The sequence below is a fragment of the Panthera tigris genome, chromosome C1 (genome assembly GCF_018350195.1).
Source record: "Panthera tigris isolate Pti1 chromosome C1, P.tigris_Pti1_mat1.1, whole genome shotgun sequence".
NCBI classification, from domain to species: domain Eukaryota; kingdom Metazoa; phylum Chordata; class Mammalia; order Carnivora; family Felidae; genus Panthera; species Panthera tigris.
In genome coordinates, this window is record NC_056667.1 from 27654064 (window position 1) to 27671204 (window position 17141).

The 17141-nt window shown below is 42.0% G+C and overlaps 1 protein-coding gene across 2 annotated transcripts in view; it reads left to right on the forward strand.

Moving 5' to 3' along the window:
- The first annotated feature begins 1597 nt into the window (after positions 1–1597).
- The window catches only part of THRAP3 (thyroid hormone receptor associated protein 3), a 75626-nt gene continuing 60082 nt past the window's right edge, over positions 1598–17141 (forward strand). For both annotated transcript variants that reach the window (XM_042996499.1, XM_042996501.1), the window contains exon 1: positions 1598–1722. The gene's annotated coding sequence lies outside the window, so the exon portion shown is untranslated. The remainder of the gene's footprint in view (positions 1723–17141) is intronic.

Below are 17141 nucleotides of genomic sequence, written 5' to 3' on the forward strand. Positions count from 1 at the left end.
CTACACATCTGAAACAGACTGAGTTGATGCTAACATGTTAAGGGAGTAAAACGCACAGGAGAGATAGAAAACCACCCGAGTATGCCAGATCACTCAAGGAGCGAGGAGACGCTGAATGAAAAGAGAGGGAGAAGGCTGGAACTGTGGGGTAAGTTTTGGGCCAGGGAACGGTTAGAGGTGGGAGAGAGGTAAGAAGAGATCCAACAGAGTATTTCAGAAACCTAGGGGAACGACTATGCATTTTTGTATCCCTCTAATTTACCATTGTGTTCCTAGTATTTTGCACTGGGTATGGCATGTAACAGACACTCAGAAAATCTGTGAATTGAAAATTAAGTTGAATCAGAACCTTTCAAGAAACATTACACAACATGCAGGGAAGTGCTCAAAGAAGGAAGAAAGAGTAAGCAGCCTGGAAATACTGCTGCTGAGGTCAGTAAGGGTGAGGGCTGATGTGGCACGGTCTGAGAGTTGAGTTGAGGCTGGTGAGCTTTCGTTGCAGAAAGAACAGATTTCTTCAATATTTAGTCATGTTTACTTTGCCCTGGGGTTGCAGAAATCCACCAAAACCGATCTCTGTTCTCAAAGAGCTCACGGTTTGGTGGGGGAGACAAACACAGGCCTTGATAATTATAGAATAAGGTGGGAGCACATATAGTGAGGAGCTTGTAAACTTGGAAGGCTTCGTAGAAGAGGTGACATTTGAGCCAGTCTTTAAGGTTGGAGTTCACTAGTGCAGTAATTCTGGAGGAAACAAGCATGTGCGAAACCCTGATACATGTGGCTCTCAGGCTTGTAGGTGCATAAGAATCACTGGAGAGTTGCTTATAACACAGATTCCAAGCCTATATAGTTCCTGGGAAACTTCTGGTTTAATAGGTGAGTGGCATCCATTTTAACAAGCTTCACGGGACTACTCTTCTAGAAAATCTCTGTCGGTGCTCCCACAGTCATAGGCCGGGGTGGGGGAGTGGGGGTAGGGGATGCGGGAGATGAGGCCGGACGGAGCTTGACCCATCGGGCTCCTGGGGTTCCCATAGAGGTCACGCTATCACAATAAAAACAGCTCCATTTTGAGTCACGCTGCTTTCAGGGTACAAGCCGCTTTCATGTGCTTTACTTGTCGGACTCTCGCAGCAACTCTGCGGGATAGAAATTACCCGTCTCGTATCATAAGGGAGGAAACCAAGGCTCACTGAGGGGAGGCGATGTGCTTGCTCAAGGTCACAAAACGAGAGGTAGCAGGGAAGAGACGGAAAGCCTGGCGACCAAATTCCCAGCTCAGAGTCTCCACCACAACGAAGGCAGGCCGCGAGTGGGTGGGGCTCAGGCCCTCCCTTCAGGCTGGTTCCAAAATGGTGGGGGTAGTGGCGTCAGCAACGCCCCCGCCCCTTCCGTCCACCTCCCTCCTTCTTCCCCAGGCCACCCCGGCGGGGGGAGGGGATGGAACGGAGCAACCCACGTGACTGCCGACAACCTGGCGCGTGACGCAAAGCGGCGGGCCCAACGCTCGCCTTGCCTGGTGGGAAACGTAGTTAAGCCGGCCGGCAAGTTGGCGAGGAGGGGCCAGCCTAGCACTACATTTCCCAGGAGGCAGCGGGACGACGCCGCAGCTACCGCCGTCGGAGAGCGGGGACGCGGGGCGCGCTGTCGGGCGGGGGCGAGGTTCGGGCCGGTTGTGCCGTTGCGAGGTTGCAGCTGCGATCGCTGCGGTGGGCCCAGGTGAGTGAGGGCCTCTGATGGGGATTAGGGCAGCTCCGCCAGCTCCAGTCTTTTTGGTTTTTGTCTTTTCTCCGCGGCGGCTGGGTCAGGGTCCCCGGCAGGCCCGGCGCGGAGCCGCTTCCCCGCGCCTACCCCCAGGCCTCTGAGCGGGCCCCACTCTCTCGGCTCCTCCCCCTCCCCGCCCTTCAGGGCTTCCCCTCGCTTCGGCCTAGCTCCCGACGCTTTAGTCCTCTTTTTCTCGAGAGCAGCTCGTACTTCTTTTTTTTCCTCCTCGTAAGCTGTGAGGGAGAGGCTTCCACATCCTTCGTCTCTCCCTTTGGCCGTAGGAACCCCATTATTTGGATTTTTTCTTTTCCCCGAACTCTTTGAGTGCAACCCAGCCCCCCTCCCCCTCCCCTCGGTCTCCATTGGCCTGGTTCTGCCTTCTCCTAGGGCGCATGTGGCTGGCCCTCAGTAAATGTTAGTCCTTCTTTTTTGCCTTGCGGCCAGAGGAGGCATAGTCCAAATTTATCTGCTGCGGGAACATTTGTGCGCCCACTTTTATTTCAGTCTCTTGGGGTGGAGGTGAAGCCGATATGCATTCCAGTGGTAATTGGCGTGTGTTCTGCTTGTAGAAGGCAATTTTCTTTGCCTCCCTTAGCACTTCAGCAACTTTTATCAGCTATTCTCATTGCTTTTCTAAATCTTAGGGGTGGAGCTTGGCAGAAGCTGGCGAGTAGCGCTGGTGCCCAGAAGTTCGAAGCCATCAATGGTAGTAGGGTGTTTACGGAGGGATTGTTAATTGGATTGAAGGAGAAGCCTCAGTATGGTAGAGCCTGGCGGGCGAGAGCCAACGAAGCTTCTGGTGGCAGCATAACAGATGGACTCTGGAGCCAGCTTTCGTGGGTTCAAATTTTGGTTCTATTAGCTTTTTATTTTAGGTCAAGGGGCTTCCCTTCCAGGTGCCTCAGTTTCCTTATCTGCAAAATAGCGGTAAGTAACGGGGTTATTTTATAGAGTTCTTGTGAAGATTAAATGAGATTAAATTGAAAACCGCTTAGCTCATTACCTGGCATGTATTAAACGCCATTATTATTATCCTCATCGCTTACAGGATTTCCAGTCTGGGCCCAGAGTGGAAAGGCATGTGTCACACTATCATTTTCCTTTCCTTTCAGATGGCCCTCCCCTTTTTTGTTTATGCAACTATTGTCCGTTAGGTTATCTGGACAGCTTGAGGTGTCCAACAGTAGCCTGTTGAAGTCAGAAGTGGTTCCTGCCATGAAAAACTTCTGGAGCAAATGGGGCTTAGTTTGCTCTTTCTTGGGAATTCTGCTTTGTGAACTACTAGTGCACAGACTTTAGCAATACCGAAACCAAGTTTATTCTGTAGCCAGTCAGGCTTGATTGTATCTTGTAATAGGTGAATTCAGGTTTTCATAAAACACCGTTTAATAATCGTTATGTCCAATATAGGCTTATTTTTTTGTTCTTTAAACCTTTTGGTAGCAGTGAAAGGTCTCCGGTTTTGAGGACTGATGTTTTTAGTCTGCAGATGAAGTACAGTCCAGTTTTAGTGGTGGTGTAGAAGAACTACAGCAAAAATAGTTCTTTAGCATATTTCATTAGCATTGCCACCACATACAGATACTTTTTGAATTTGATTCAGCCATTGAAATCATGGATTATAAAAAGTGAGTGTCCTGTACTGAGAGATTGCAGGGAGGAAGCTTGGAATATTTCTGAGATTAGCACAGATTAGTGCTGAGATGGAAGAAGATGAGGCTGCCTGAGAGGGAGCGGAGGCAGATGATTAATTTTATTTGTTTCTTTGGATAGTCTCAACCACTGAGAATCTTAAGATGCTAGGCTGTTTCTCTTGGGCACGTTGACATCCTGAGTTGAAGGAAGTGTGGTTAATGCTCGTCTCTCAGATATTAGATTTTGATGGATTGCTTCACATGGTCATTCTGTAAACATCTAAGATTGATTCAGTAAATAGTGCCTGAGGACGTACCATCTACTGGCTCCTGTGCTAGGCTCTGGGAGTACAGGGACATGTGAGACAAAGGGGTTTTGCTTTTGGAGAACTGCCAGTATAGTGGGGGAAAGATATAGCAGGTAAGCAAATAAATGACAAATTGAGAAAAGTAATGTGGAGATCCCTAGCAGGGGACTCTTTGCTAACAAGGGAGACCTAAGGGTGGTCAGAGAAGTTCTTTTGGGTGAGAGTGAGGAGCCAGTTTTGTAGGAGAGAGCATTTCTAGGTGGACGTAACAGCAAGTGCTGAAACTTGAAGGTGAAAATTTAGTGTGCTTTCAGAACTGAAAAGAGGCCCAAAGTAGTTGACACACAGAGTAGTTACTGAACAGATGGACAGTAAGGTTGTTTGTGGAAGCCATCAAAGCTTTCTGATTTATATTTTAAAATCACTTTTGTAGAGGTGTGGAAGATGGATTATGGGGGATAACATTTAAGAGGCTGTTGTATTGGTCCAGGCTGGACATGGCAGTTGCTTAAGTAGAGGGATAGAATAGAGATGTATTGGTGGGAAGAAGGGAGGAGTTTGGAGACGGTGTAGGTTTAATGTTTAAAACAGGCCATTCTTTTCTATTTTTTTTTTTTTTAAGTTTATTTATTTTGAGAGAGAGAGAGCAGTGCTGGGGAGGAGCAGAGAGAGGGAATCCCAAGCCAGCTCCGCACCATCAGCACAGAGCCTGATGTGGGGCTTGAACCCACGAACCATGAGATCATGACCTGAGCTGGAACCAAGTGTCAGATGCTTAACTGACTGAGCCACCCAGGCGCCCCAGAACAGGCCATTCTTAATCTGTGGTCCATGTACTGTAGGGGGCCCCTGAACTCCGTAAAATTTTTGTGGGGGAGTGTATTTCCTCAAAGTTCAATATGTTCCATCTTATTCATTAGTTTCAGTGTTTAAGAACCACTGCTCTAGAGTCTGTTATGCTGGTTTATAACCCATAAAAAAGTAATTGCCCATGGGTTACCAAGAGAGTTTAGAGTCACGGGTACCCTTTTCTAAAAGATTGATTTTCTTCAAGAATTTTTTAATTTTTTTTTTAAAGTAATCTCTGTACACCACGTCAGGCTCAAACTGAAAATGCTGAGATCAAGAGTCGCCCCGAGAACTGAGCCAGCCAGGTGCCCCATTTTTTAGTCTTTTATGGGAACTTTTTTTTTTTTTTTTTAATGTTTATTCATTTAGGGAGGGAAAGAGAGAGAGCTCAAACAGGGGAGAGGCAGAGAGAGGGAGGGCGGGAGAGCATCCCAAACAGGTTCCACTCTGTCAGTGCAGAGCCCAGTGAACACGGGGCTCGAACTCAGAACCGTGAGATCATGACCTTAGCCAAGATCAAGAACTGGACTGAACCATTCAGGTACCCCAGGAGCTTTTTTCTTAAATCAAAGTTAAATGTGCCATAGGAGTCATCTTTTAGTTTCTTTTTGTTCGCAAGGTACCGGCTGATGCACATACTGAGGAAGCTGAACATTAGTGAGCTCGGTTTCATGAAAACCCATTTCCTAATTTTTCTTCCACTGGAATAAATAGTTCCTATTTTAGTGGTAGAAATGCAGAGTAAGATTTTCTTCTTGCTTTCCTTCAGCAATTAGGGGTTTTAGACGTATATTCATATTTTTTTGTAGTGTGTTTTGACATGCCAGCATGTTATTGAAAGCATAGGGTGTATTTTCTACCCCAGAGTTATAGCTCTACCACTGAGAGAAGCATGTGTTTTTCTTTATATGGCAGAGGTTGAAAACTGAAAGCTTATGGACTAAATCCAATCTCCAGATGTGTTTTGATTGGCTCACACAGTATTGTAAATTTGAATTTGTTGTCAACATTAAAAAACCAAGGAGATTTTATGTAAAAATTTGGATTCAGTGTGCTTTTGAAAAATCTCTTCTGGCAGTGTGTTTCTGCTTTGCAGCAGCCATCTTCTCTGGTTGGGCATGTCCTCTCCAGTTTGTCGTAGCCCTCTCCACAGCCTGACATGTATCCCTGACACGGAGCAGAGTGTCACTTGGTATTATTTTACACCTTTATATTACTTGTTTGTTTGTAGGCATTTTAATTTGTTCTGGATATATGATATAGGTCTCTACTGCCTGCACTGGAAGTCCTTTTGCTGTCTTAACATTGTATCACCATTAAAAATTGTTTTCTGGGGGCGACTGGGTGGGTCAGTTGGTTGAGCATCTGACTTCACCTCAGGTCATGATCTTGCGGTTTGTGGGTTCAAGCCCCGAATTGGGCTCTGTGCTGACAACTCAGCCTGGAGCCTGCTGTGGATTCTGTGTTTCTCTCTGTCTCTCTGCCCCTCCCCTGCTCGTGCTCTGTCTCTCAAAAATAAATAACCATTAAAAAAAATGAAAGAATTGTTTTCCATATTGGTGCCTTTTTTTTTTTTGGACAGTGAGGGAGATAAAATTCAGAACATTGTATTATTTTGTTTCCAAACTCAGAAACCCAAGGGCTTTTAGAAAGCATAAAGGCATTGATCTGACCCCTGCCCATTTATTATTACTATTATTACTATTATTATTATTTATATATTTATTTAGAGACAGTGGGAACAGGGGAGGGCCAGAGAGAGAGAGAGAGAGACGTGCATACACACACACAGTCTGAAGCAGGCTCCAGGCTCTGAGCTGTTAGCACAGAGCCTGATGTGGGGCTTGAACAACCACGAACCACAAGATCATGACCTGAGCTGAAGTCAGATGTTCAACCAACTGAGCCACCCAGGTGCCCCCGGGGTCCTCATTTTTGTTCTGCCTGATTTGGTTTTTAGCATCTGGAATGTTGTAACTGCGTAGCTGGGCCTGTTTCAGAACACAGAAGAAGACCAAGCAAAGAGAAGTTGCTGAATGTCTAATTAGAAGACTTTAGACTCTTATCCTCAGGGATAAGAACCAAAGTTGTATGTGTTTTTAATATGCCTGTGTGAAGTCCTTTGCTATCAATTTCTGTGTGTAGGTTTTTTTTTTGGGGGGGGGGGTAATAACTCAGTTTTTCTTTTCTATTTTAATAGGGCAAGATATGGGGTGCCTGGGTGGCTCAATCGGTTGAGCATCCGACTTTGGCTCAGGTCACAATCTTGCAGCCTGTGGGTTCGAGCACCGCATTGGGCTCTGTGCTGACAGCTCAGAACCTGGAGCCTTTGGGTTCTGTGTCTCCCTCTCTTTCTGACCCTTCCCTGCTTGCACTGTCTTTCTCAAAAAATGAATAAACGTTAAAAAAAAAAAATTTGTTTTCGAAAGCCATTCTGTAAAGTCTATTTTGTAAAACTGAGTTAACTGTATAAGTTGTGATAATGATGGCTTTTCTTGAATTTTTGTAAGTTTAGTCAAGTATAGATTGGACGGGAGATTTTAAAGTACCATTTGGAGGGGTGCCTGGGTGGCTCAGTCAGTTGAGCATCTGACTCCTGATCTCAGCTCAGGTCTTAATCTCAGGGTTGTGAGTTCAAGCTCTGCATTGAACTTCAAATACTGTTTGGAGTGAGGAGGGTGCCTCAGGAAAGAGCATTTCTGCATTGCTAATTTTTTACTCTGGGGTTCTGCTTAACATTACATTTTTATCTATTTAAACATTTTTTCTTTAAATTTATTATTTTAAGTCCATATCCAATGTCGGGCTCGAACTCATGACCCTGAGATTAAGAGTCGCATGCTCTTCTGACTGAGCCAGCCAGGCTCCCCAACATTTCATTTTTAAAAATCAAAACAACATTGATTCCCTAACTCCTCCCCCTGCCCTATGGTTTAGTTAAGCAAGGCACAACCTGTAAAACCCTTGGTGGGGGCAGGTAGTTGTCTTCAGTTTTATTTCCTCTGCTTATAGATAGGTGATTATTGAAAAAAATAACATTGCAGAAATTTGTAATGTAGAAAAATAAGTTTCTTGTGTATAATGCTAGCTCTTTAGGCCAGTGTAAGCAGTTTGGGTATATAGAAGAGATTTCCGTTCTCATTTGTTGTACTTGTGATTTTTTTTTTCCACCCTTTGATGCCGGTTAAAAGGTATTTCTGAATAGTAAAGGTAGACAGGAAGGAACCAAGGAGGAAGTAGAGATGAACCTCTTTGGTTTATTATGAAAGCTGAATACTTAAAACATTGTTTTAGAAGGACTTAAAGTGCAAAAGTGTATTTGTGATATTCTTGTTTTCTTGGAAAATTTGGGTGATAGTGTTGATTCTTGGGTTAATGTTGTTTTTCCTTTGTTCATAGCATAGATTTTAGCTTGCCTGTTCTCTCCCTTTGTTTCAGGATTATTTGTCACATAAGTTTTTGCTGGACATTTTACTATTAGCAAGTACAAGTTGTTTGACCATTCAGCCAGCCATATTAGGTGATTAAAGTGACCTTGAATGTAGTGCCATATTGAATGACTATAGAATGAGGAAGAGAATATTTTCATTTGTTGGCTTGTTCTCTTCCTTTTTTGCTCTGGAGGCTACTTAGTGTTGGAGGATACATCTAACATGAAAGTAGTTATAGTTATTTATTTATTCTTGAGAAAGAAAGAGAGAGGGCATGCCAGGGGCAGAGAGAGAGAGAGAGAGAGAGAGAGAGAGAGAGAGAGAGAATATGAATCCCAAGCAGGCTCTACACCATCAGTGCAGAGCCTGATGCAGGGGCTCAAACTCACTGAACTGTGAGGTTGTGGCCTGAGCCAAACCAAGAATTGGACTCTTAACTGACTGAGCCACCCAGGTGCCCCCCCCCCCCCCACCTTTTTTTTAAACTGGGACTCTGGGGCAAGTTGCTTATCTTTTTAGAGTATCTGTTCAATTTCAAATGGAGATAGAAATCTTAGTTTCCCATTTTTTCCACATCCTTGTCAACACTTATTTTCTGTTTGTTTGTTTGTTTTAAATGGTAGGCATTAAAACCCGTTATGTTGGCTATCATGTGCTTGTGGCTATTTGTGTATCTTAGAAGAAATGTTTATTCAAGTCTTTTGACTATTTCTCATCTTAACATTTTTGAAGCATTTTTTTATGGTAATTTTTTTTTTTTTTACGTTTATTTACTTTTGAGACAGAGAGACAGAGGATGAACGGGGGAGGGTCAGAGAGAGAGAGAGGGAGACACAGAATCTGAAACAGGCTTCAGGCTCTGAGCTGTCAGCACAGAGCCCGACACGGGGCTCGAACTCACGGAACGTGAGATCATGACCTGAGCCGAAGTTGGACGCTTAACAGACTGAGCCACCCAGGCGCCTCCCCCCCCCCTTTTTTTTTTTTAATTAAGTGGGCTTCATGCCCAACTTGGGGCTTGACCTCACAACTCTGAAATCAGGAGTAGCATGCTCCACTGACTGAGCCAGCCAGGCGCCCCACATTTTTGAAGCATTTTGAAGTCAGTTTCAGATGTCAGTACATTTCACATCTAAACACTTCAACATGCATATTGTTAGCTAGAGTTCAGTATTTGCTTTTGGATTCCCTTTTAGCAGGGAAAGAAGGAAAGGGAGGTAAAATATACACACTGAAGTATGACCATCTTTGTAAGTGCTTGAATGGAGAGGTTTTGGGTGCCATTTCTTAACTGGAGTAGTTCACTTTTCCTCTGATTTAATGATGATGTTTGTCTTGAGTTGGATTTTTGCCAGATTAGTATTGTGACCATATAATTTATCAATTTGAAGCAGGACACCATTGAGAGAGAATGCTATTAATATGATGGGACAACAGGTGTAAAATGTCTTTAGCAAACTTAGATGTAAACTCAATCTAAATATTAAAGCACATTTATAGGTTGAGTTTTTTTTTCAAAAGTAAATGTTTACTTAAGCACTTTACATGCATTATGTCATTTAAACCTATATTTTAGGAGGTTAGTAAAGAACTTTTTGTTTTACAGATGATGCTGAGGCCCAAGGAAAGAGAGAGGATTTGAATCTAGGTGTGGCTCTAACCCTCCCCTCCTAGGCACTGTGCTATACTGCTCAGAGTAGTGGTCTAGGGAGTAGATTGGTCACTAAATTAAGACAGGGTCCTCAGATAATAAAATGTCTCCATTTTGTTATTGTCATGTTTATTAGATCTAAAGTTAAAATATTTAACTTTTATTCAGAAATAACAGGCTTGAATTCAGGTGACAGACTTTGTGGTTCACTGCTGCAGATAGAATGACAGAAGATGTATTTCAGAATTGACCATATTTGCTTAGCTTTTTGTATCTTTTAAAAAAGTGTTTATTTTGGGGGTGGGGGGAGAGCACGAGCTGGGGAGGGGCAGAGAGAGAGAGAGGGAGGGAGAATCCCAAGCAGGCTCCCCTCTGTCAGTGCAGAGCCCTTTGTGGGGCTCAGTCTCATGAACCATGAGATCATGACCTGAGCCAAAATCAAGAGTTGGACACTTAACCGACTGAGCCACCCAGGTGCCCCATATCTTTTCATTTTTAAAATGAAAATATACCTTTCTTTGAGAGAATTAAACAGTGTCTATGTTGGACATTAATATAAAGAATATGTGAAAAATTGTACAGTTTAATATCTTATGAAACTTAACATAATCACATATTGTCATTTATTATTAAATAGTTTGGATGTGTAAAAGTGAAAACCCTGTCTCACACAAGTTTAGGCACAAATGGAACCAAAGCCCTCTAGTCTTGTGCTGTTTTCACAGTTGAATAAAACAGTGTTAGTTGAGCACACTAGAAATTCTCACATGTAGTTTTTTTTTTAAGATTTTAAGTAATCTCTACATCCAACGTGGGGCTCGATCTCAAAACCTCAAGATCAAGAGTTGTGTGCTCTATTGACTGAGCCAGCCAGGCACCCGTCATATGTAGTTGTTTGAAACTCCATTTGAATTTGAGTTTAGCCATTTCAGTGAATAATCTCAGTAAATGGTTGGACTCTTGGCTCAGTAGCAGTGGATCTGAAATTTATTGGATGAGTGATACATAAGAGTGTCATTTAACTGTTGCAAATGCTTTGCCATAGCAGTTATGATCATTTCTTGTTTTGTTTCATGTTATTTTTAAATAGTCTTTACCCCCAAGGTGGGGATTCCAACTCACAACCCAGAGATTGAGTTGCATGCTCCACCGTCTGAGGCAACCAGATGCCCTGAACATCTCTTGATAATTTTTGAACATCTCTTTCAGAGAAGGAAACCTAATGAAAAAATTTTTTAATGTTTATTTTTGAGAGAGAGAGCATGATTGGGGGAGGGGCAGAGAGAGAGGGGGACACAGAATCCAAAGTAGGCTCCAGGCTCTGAGCAGTCCACACAGAGCCTGACGTGGGACCTGAACCCACGAACCGTGAGATCATGACCTGAGCTGAAGTTGGAAGCTTAACCAACTGAGCCACCAGGCGCCCCTTAATGAAATTTTTTTAATGTATTTTTTAACATGGTTAACTCAGTGCTAACTTCCTGATAAAATCTGATACCCACACTCATCATAAATGAGGTATTTGAGTATGTGAACCATAAATGTAAATAAAGATAAGTTAGCTAATTTCAAAGTAGTCAACTGAATTATTGCTGTGGTTATTCGGAAATTAGGATTTTATGTGCTAGTCAAAAGTATACTGTACATAAAGCTGTAGCTTTATGTACAGTATGTTATTCCAGCTGGAATTTTGACTTTACCCTTCTCACCTCATCTTATTCTGGTAACTAATCTGAGAGTTGCCAACAAGGAATAGAGGGCACTTTCTCAGGAGAGGATCTTTGGTTTCCTTGTTGGGTATTAAGTATCACTGCAGAGCTATAGGAATATACAGGCTTTGTATTCTGCCTTTATTCCTTTTAGTGAATAAGAAACCATTGTTCAAATATATAAATCCTGGATACACTTTTTGATGTTTGTCTCTTTATCATAAAGCATTATGTTTGCAAAACTAAGATTTTCTTAGAGTAACTCTTGAGCAATCTTAGTTTCCTGTTGAAAATATTTAAAACTTTTTTTTGACTACATTTCTTGTTACACGTTATATAGCAATTAGTGTAATTTTTTTTTCCCTCACCCAGCAGTCTGTGCCTGAATTGGACCTGATGTGGAGTTAGGCAACATCCTAGGGATTTAGCCTGATCTCTGCTTTTCATTGTACAGCTATTTGTGTATCAGCATAGTTTTTTGGAGATGATTCTGAAAACAATTACCTTTAAGGATTTGTTTTGTTTTTTGGCAATTATGTAAACACGTTGCTGGGGAAAAAGCCCCTCCCTTCCAATTTTGTGTTTTCTTCAAACTGCCTTTTTAGAATACAGTGTGCTATGTGGTTTACATTCATCGGTTCATTTAATTCTTATGATAGATTGTAAGATTAGTGTACAGTATTTATTTTTTAGAGCTGAGGAAACTTAGATTATACACCTTGCTCAAGCCTGCAACGAAGTGGAGTCAGGATGCTAATTCAGGTTAGTTGTGTGTTTGCAACATGACTTTAGCATTCTGCCTGTATTCAACAGATATCTTTATGTGCTTGTCCTTCGATGTGGAGTTGTTTCTTTTTTTTTTTATTAAAAAATTTTTTTTTGTTTATTTTTTGAGTCAGAGAAGATACAGAGTGTGAGTGGGGGAGGGGCAGAGAGAGAGGGAGACACAGAATAGGAAGCAGGCTCCAGGCTCTGAGCTGTCAGTACAGAGCCTGACGTAGGGCTCGAACCTAAGAATGGTGAGATCATGACCTGAGCTGAAGTCAGGCGCTTAACTGACTGAGCCACCCAGGTGTCCCTATGTGGAGTTGTTTCTTTGATGTGACCTTAAGAGCACTGCTTTATGAATCTTATTTCAAGCTTTAGAAGTGTTTGCAAAAATCTGTGTTTGGCCAGGAAGTTTGTGAGATATGTGGGAATACTTGTACTTCTCTGTCACTATCCTAGAGAATCTTTTTTTCCTCTAGAGACTGGGAAAGGGAGTGAATCTAAAAGGAGCACAACCAGTGTTCAGTGTTGTATAAACCTTTTCTTCATGCTTAAAAAAAAAGCCTGCAATATGAAGGTAACCAAAAGAGTACAAAGAATAATACAAGTAGTACCTGTATATTTAAGAGATCAATTTAATTAAGAACTAAAGCTCTGCTACCACAACTGAATCTTCTAGGAATGTTCTCTCTCAACCTTGCTTCTGATTTTGGTGTTTATGATACTTGTGTGTTTTTCTAGACTTTTACTAAACATGTATGGTTTCCTAAACAAAATACCGTATTTTTTTTTTGCGTGGTTTTAAGTTTCATGTGAGTTTTTTAATTTTTTATTAAAAAAATTTTTTTAAATGTGTATTTATTTTTGAGAGAGCGAGTGAGCAAGCATGAGTAGGGGAGGGGCAGAGAGAGAGAGACACACAGAATCTGAAGCAGGCTCCAGGCTCTGAGCTGTCAGCACAGAGTCCGATGCGGGGCTCGAAATCATGAACCACAAGATCATGCCCTAGTGGGACATTCAATTCGACTGAGCCACTCGGGTGCCCCTGTGGCTTAAGGTTCTTTAACAGGTAAATGGCTAGCATCATGATGTGAAAGGATTGGGACACTGAAGACCAAGGGCTTTTTCTTTTTCTTTCCTTTTTTTTTTAAGTGGGCTTCATACCTGGTATGGAGCCCAATGTGGGGCTTTGAATTCATGACCCTGAGATCAAGAGTTGGACACTTACTGACTGAGCCACCTAGGTGCCCCATAGACTCTAGTTTTAGGTCACCATCTTGGGTAAAACCCTTCCTTTTTGTGAGCTGTTTCCCTTCTGTAAAACTAAGGTTGTACTAGATATGATCTCTAGGGGAGTGATTCCAGTTCTTAATGCTCTGTGACTCTCCTAGTCCTAGTTGTTCAAAACTCATATTCTCTTGGATAGTGTTTTTGCCTTTAGAGTGGATTGTGATCTCTTAATCACAAGACTCTGCTCTTTGATTAAAGTCAGCTGTAGGCTGCCTTGAGGCTAACACACCCTCTGTATAGTCTTGATAGTAATGAATTTTCTCTTTATTCTCCTAGCACTTCAAGTCATAATTATTTTTTCAGATACTTATTTCATGAGATTTAGAAATAGGTCCATAAACGTTATTAAGTGCAAGCTGGCTGGAAGTTGTATTAACCAGGTTCTCAGCAGAATAATGATAATGCAAACTGAGCTGAGATAAACTCCATTGTATTATAAGCACCTGGAAAGGTACAGAGTTTCTGATCCATCTTTATGCTTTCCACAGTGTCCAGAGAAAGAAACTAAGAATTGTTTATTTATTTATTTAAAGATTGTATTTTTAAGTAATCTCTATCCCCAATGTGGGGCTTGAAGTCACAGCCCCGAGATCAAGAGTCGCATGCTGCACCCACTGAGCCAGCCAGGCACCCCAAGAATTATTTTTACTGTTGAGTGCTTGCTCTACTACTAGGAACTCTACTAAAATTTAGACGTTTTTCTCATTTAATTATTGCAGCAGCTTATGAGGTAGTATTACTCCTAATTTATAGATCAGGAAACAGGCTTACAAGAGAATGTTTTAAACTGATTTTTTTAACTTTTTATTTATTTTGACAGATAGAGAGTGTGTAAGCAGGGGGTGGGCAGAGAGAATCCCAAGCAGGCTCTGCATTGTCAGCACATAGCCAGATGTGGGACTCGATCCCACGAACCGTGAGACCAGATTAAAAAAAAAAAAATTAGATAAAAGAAAAAAACATAAAAGATCAGATTAAAAAAATAAAAAAAATGACTTGAGCCAAAGTCAAGAACTGGACGCTTAACTGACTGAGCCACCCTGGTGTTCCTTAAATTAATTTTTATGTGATTTCAGAGCTTGTAATTTTTCTTGCCACAGTATGCTGCCTAGCAAAGATGTTATTCATAGCGTGTGCTCAATGAGTATTAACTGAGTGAAATATTTGTAAAATGTTTAAAAAAATTTTTAAGTACATTGTTTTATCTTTATGATAGTCTTTTCGGAAGAGGGGACTGGCCAGTCTTGATAGGCCAAGTGAATGTCTTACTAATAGGACGTTGTCAAGGCAAGGTAACATGTTTTTGGTGATTGTGTTCCAAAATTAAAAATTCAATCAGGGAGGCGGATTAGAAGTTGGGGATAAGGAGGGTAGAAACCAGAAAGACCTCTTTTCATTGTATACTCTTGTACAGTTTGACATTTTTACTATGCGTGTACTACTAAAAAGAAAAAAACTAGGTAAAAAGAATTGAACAGTTTGCTTAGGCAAATAAAAGTTAATACTCAACTTTCACAATTCTGTACCTGCTTTTCTCTTTTTTAAAGCTGTATATACATGACAACATGGATGAACCTTGAGATACTATGCTAGGTTACATAAACTATACGTAGAAGGCAAGTCTTATTATTCCACTTAACATGAAATACCTAGAGCAGTCAGATTCATAGGGTAGAGTGTTCTGCGTGGGAGAGTTATTGTTTTATGGGCACACAGTTTTAGTTTGGGAAGATGGAAAAGTTCTGGAGATGGATGGTGGTGATGGTTGTGTAACAGTGTGAATGTACTTAATACCACTGAACTGTACGCTCAGAGATGGTTAAAATGTTTAATTTTGTTTATGTTTATTTTTCCATAATAAAACAAAATATGGCTGATAATTCATTTGTTTGTCATTCAGCAGACATGTACCTAGACACTGGGGATACAGAAAGGAATTTAATTTGGTACTTGCCCTGAAGAAGCTATTAGTACTAATAATATGACACAACTAGTGGTTTTCAAGGAAAGAGAGGTATTTTTTTTTTGCTTTTTTGGTAAATTTTTTATTTTTTTCTTTTTTATTAAATTTTTAAAATTTATTTATTTTATTTTTTTACATTTATTTATTTTTGAAACAGAGAGACAAGGCACAAGAGGGGGAGGGGCAGAGAGAGAAGGAGACACAGAATCCGAAGCAGGCTCCAGGCTTTGAGCTGTCAGCACGGAGCCCAACACGGGGCTTGAACTCACAAACCGCGAGATCATGACCTGAGCCGAAGTCAGATGCCCAACCTACTGAGCCATTCAGGCGCCCCATTAAAAAAAAATTTTTTTTTTGAATGTTTATTTATTTTTGAGAGGGAGAGACAGAGCGTGAGCAGGGGAGGAGCAGAGAGAGAGGGAGACACAGAATCCGAAGCAGGCTCCAGGCTCCACACTGTCAGCACAGAGCCTGATGTGGGGCTCAAACTCACGAACTGTGAGATCATGACCTGAGCCAAAGTTGGACGCTCAACCGACTGAGCCACCCACGTGCCCTTTTGGTAATTGTCTTTTAATGTTTATTTAAGAGAGAGTGTGCGTGCCGGATCAAGCCTGGAAGGGGTAGAGAGAGGGGGAGAGAGAATTCGAGCAGACTCCGTGCTGTCAGTGCAGAGCCCAGTACGAGGTTCAATCCTACAAACTGTGAGATGATGACCTGAGCTGAAATCAAGAATTGGATGCTCAAGGGGTGCTGGGTGGCTCCATTGGTTGGGTGTTCGACTTCGGCTCGGGTCATGATCTTGTGGTTTGTGAGTTCGAGCCCCGCGTCGGGCTCTGTGCTGACATCTCAGAGCCTGGAGCCTGCTTCAGAGTCTGTGTCTCCCTGGCTCTTGGCCCCTCCCTTGCTCATGCTTTGTGTCTCTCTCTCAAAAATAAATAAATGTTTATAAAAAAAAAAAAAAAAAAGAATGGATGCTCGTGGCCCCTGGGTGGTTCAGTCAGTTAAGCATCTGACTTCAGCTCAGGTCATGATCTCGCAGTTCGTGAGTTTGAGCTCCGCATCGGGTTCTGTGCCGACAGCTTAGAGCTGACCCTCCCCTGCTCTCTGACCCTCCCTTGCTCTCTTGTGCGTGCGCTCTCTCTCTCTCTCTCAAGAATAGATAAACGTTAAAAAAAAAAAAAAAAGAGTTGGACGCTCAACTTCCTGAATCACCCATGAGCCTCTTGAGGAAATAGAGGTTTAAGTTTTCAGGAAGTGGTAGCTTGTAAAAGTTTTGCATTGTGATAAAAAGATGGGAAAGTAGCTCTTAGGAATTCCCTGGCAGTTTTATCTGCTGGTTGGTCCGGAGGATTCAGGTGAGAATGTTATGTTGCCCCAAGGTACTTCTGTGTAGCCTGAAAGCTTGATTTTAAAAACTACCAATCTGGGTAGAAACTGTCAGGTGTAGGGATGACATATTGATCCCTCTCTCTCTTGTAAATTGATAACCTTGGCACAGAATAGTGGTGTCATTTAGGCAGCCAACTCTTTCAGTCTGGGATCAAGTTTAGGCTTGGGTTTGTTGCCAGAGTTACTGCTTCTTTAAGAGGTTCTGAAGATGTATAATGGTCTTACCTTCCTAGTCTACCATAAATACAAATTCTGAATTCTTGGGAGAAGAGACACAGTCATTGTTTAATGACCACATGACTACCGATATTAGCTGGTTGAAGTCTTGTCTTTTAACTCTGATTTTGACATTGGCCTGATTGATAATATTTATCTGTTG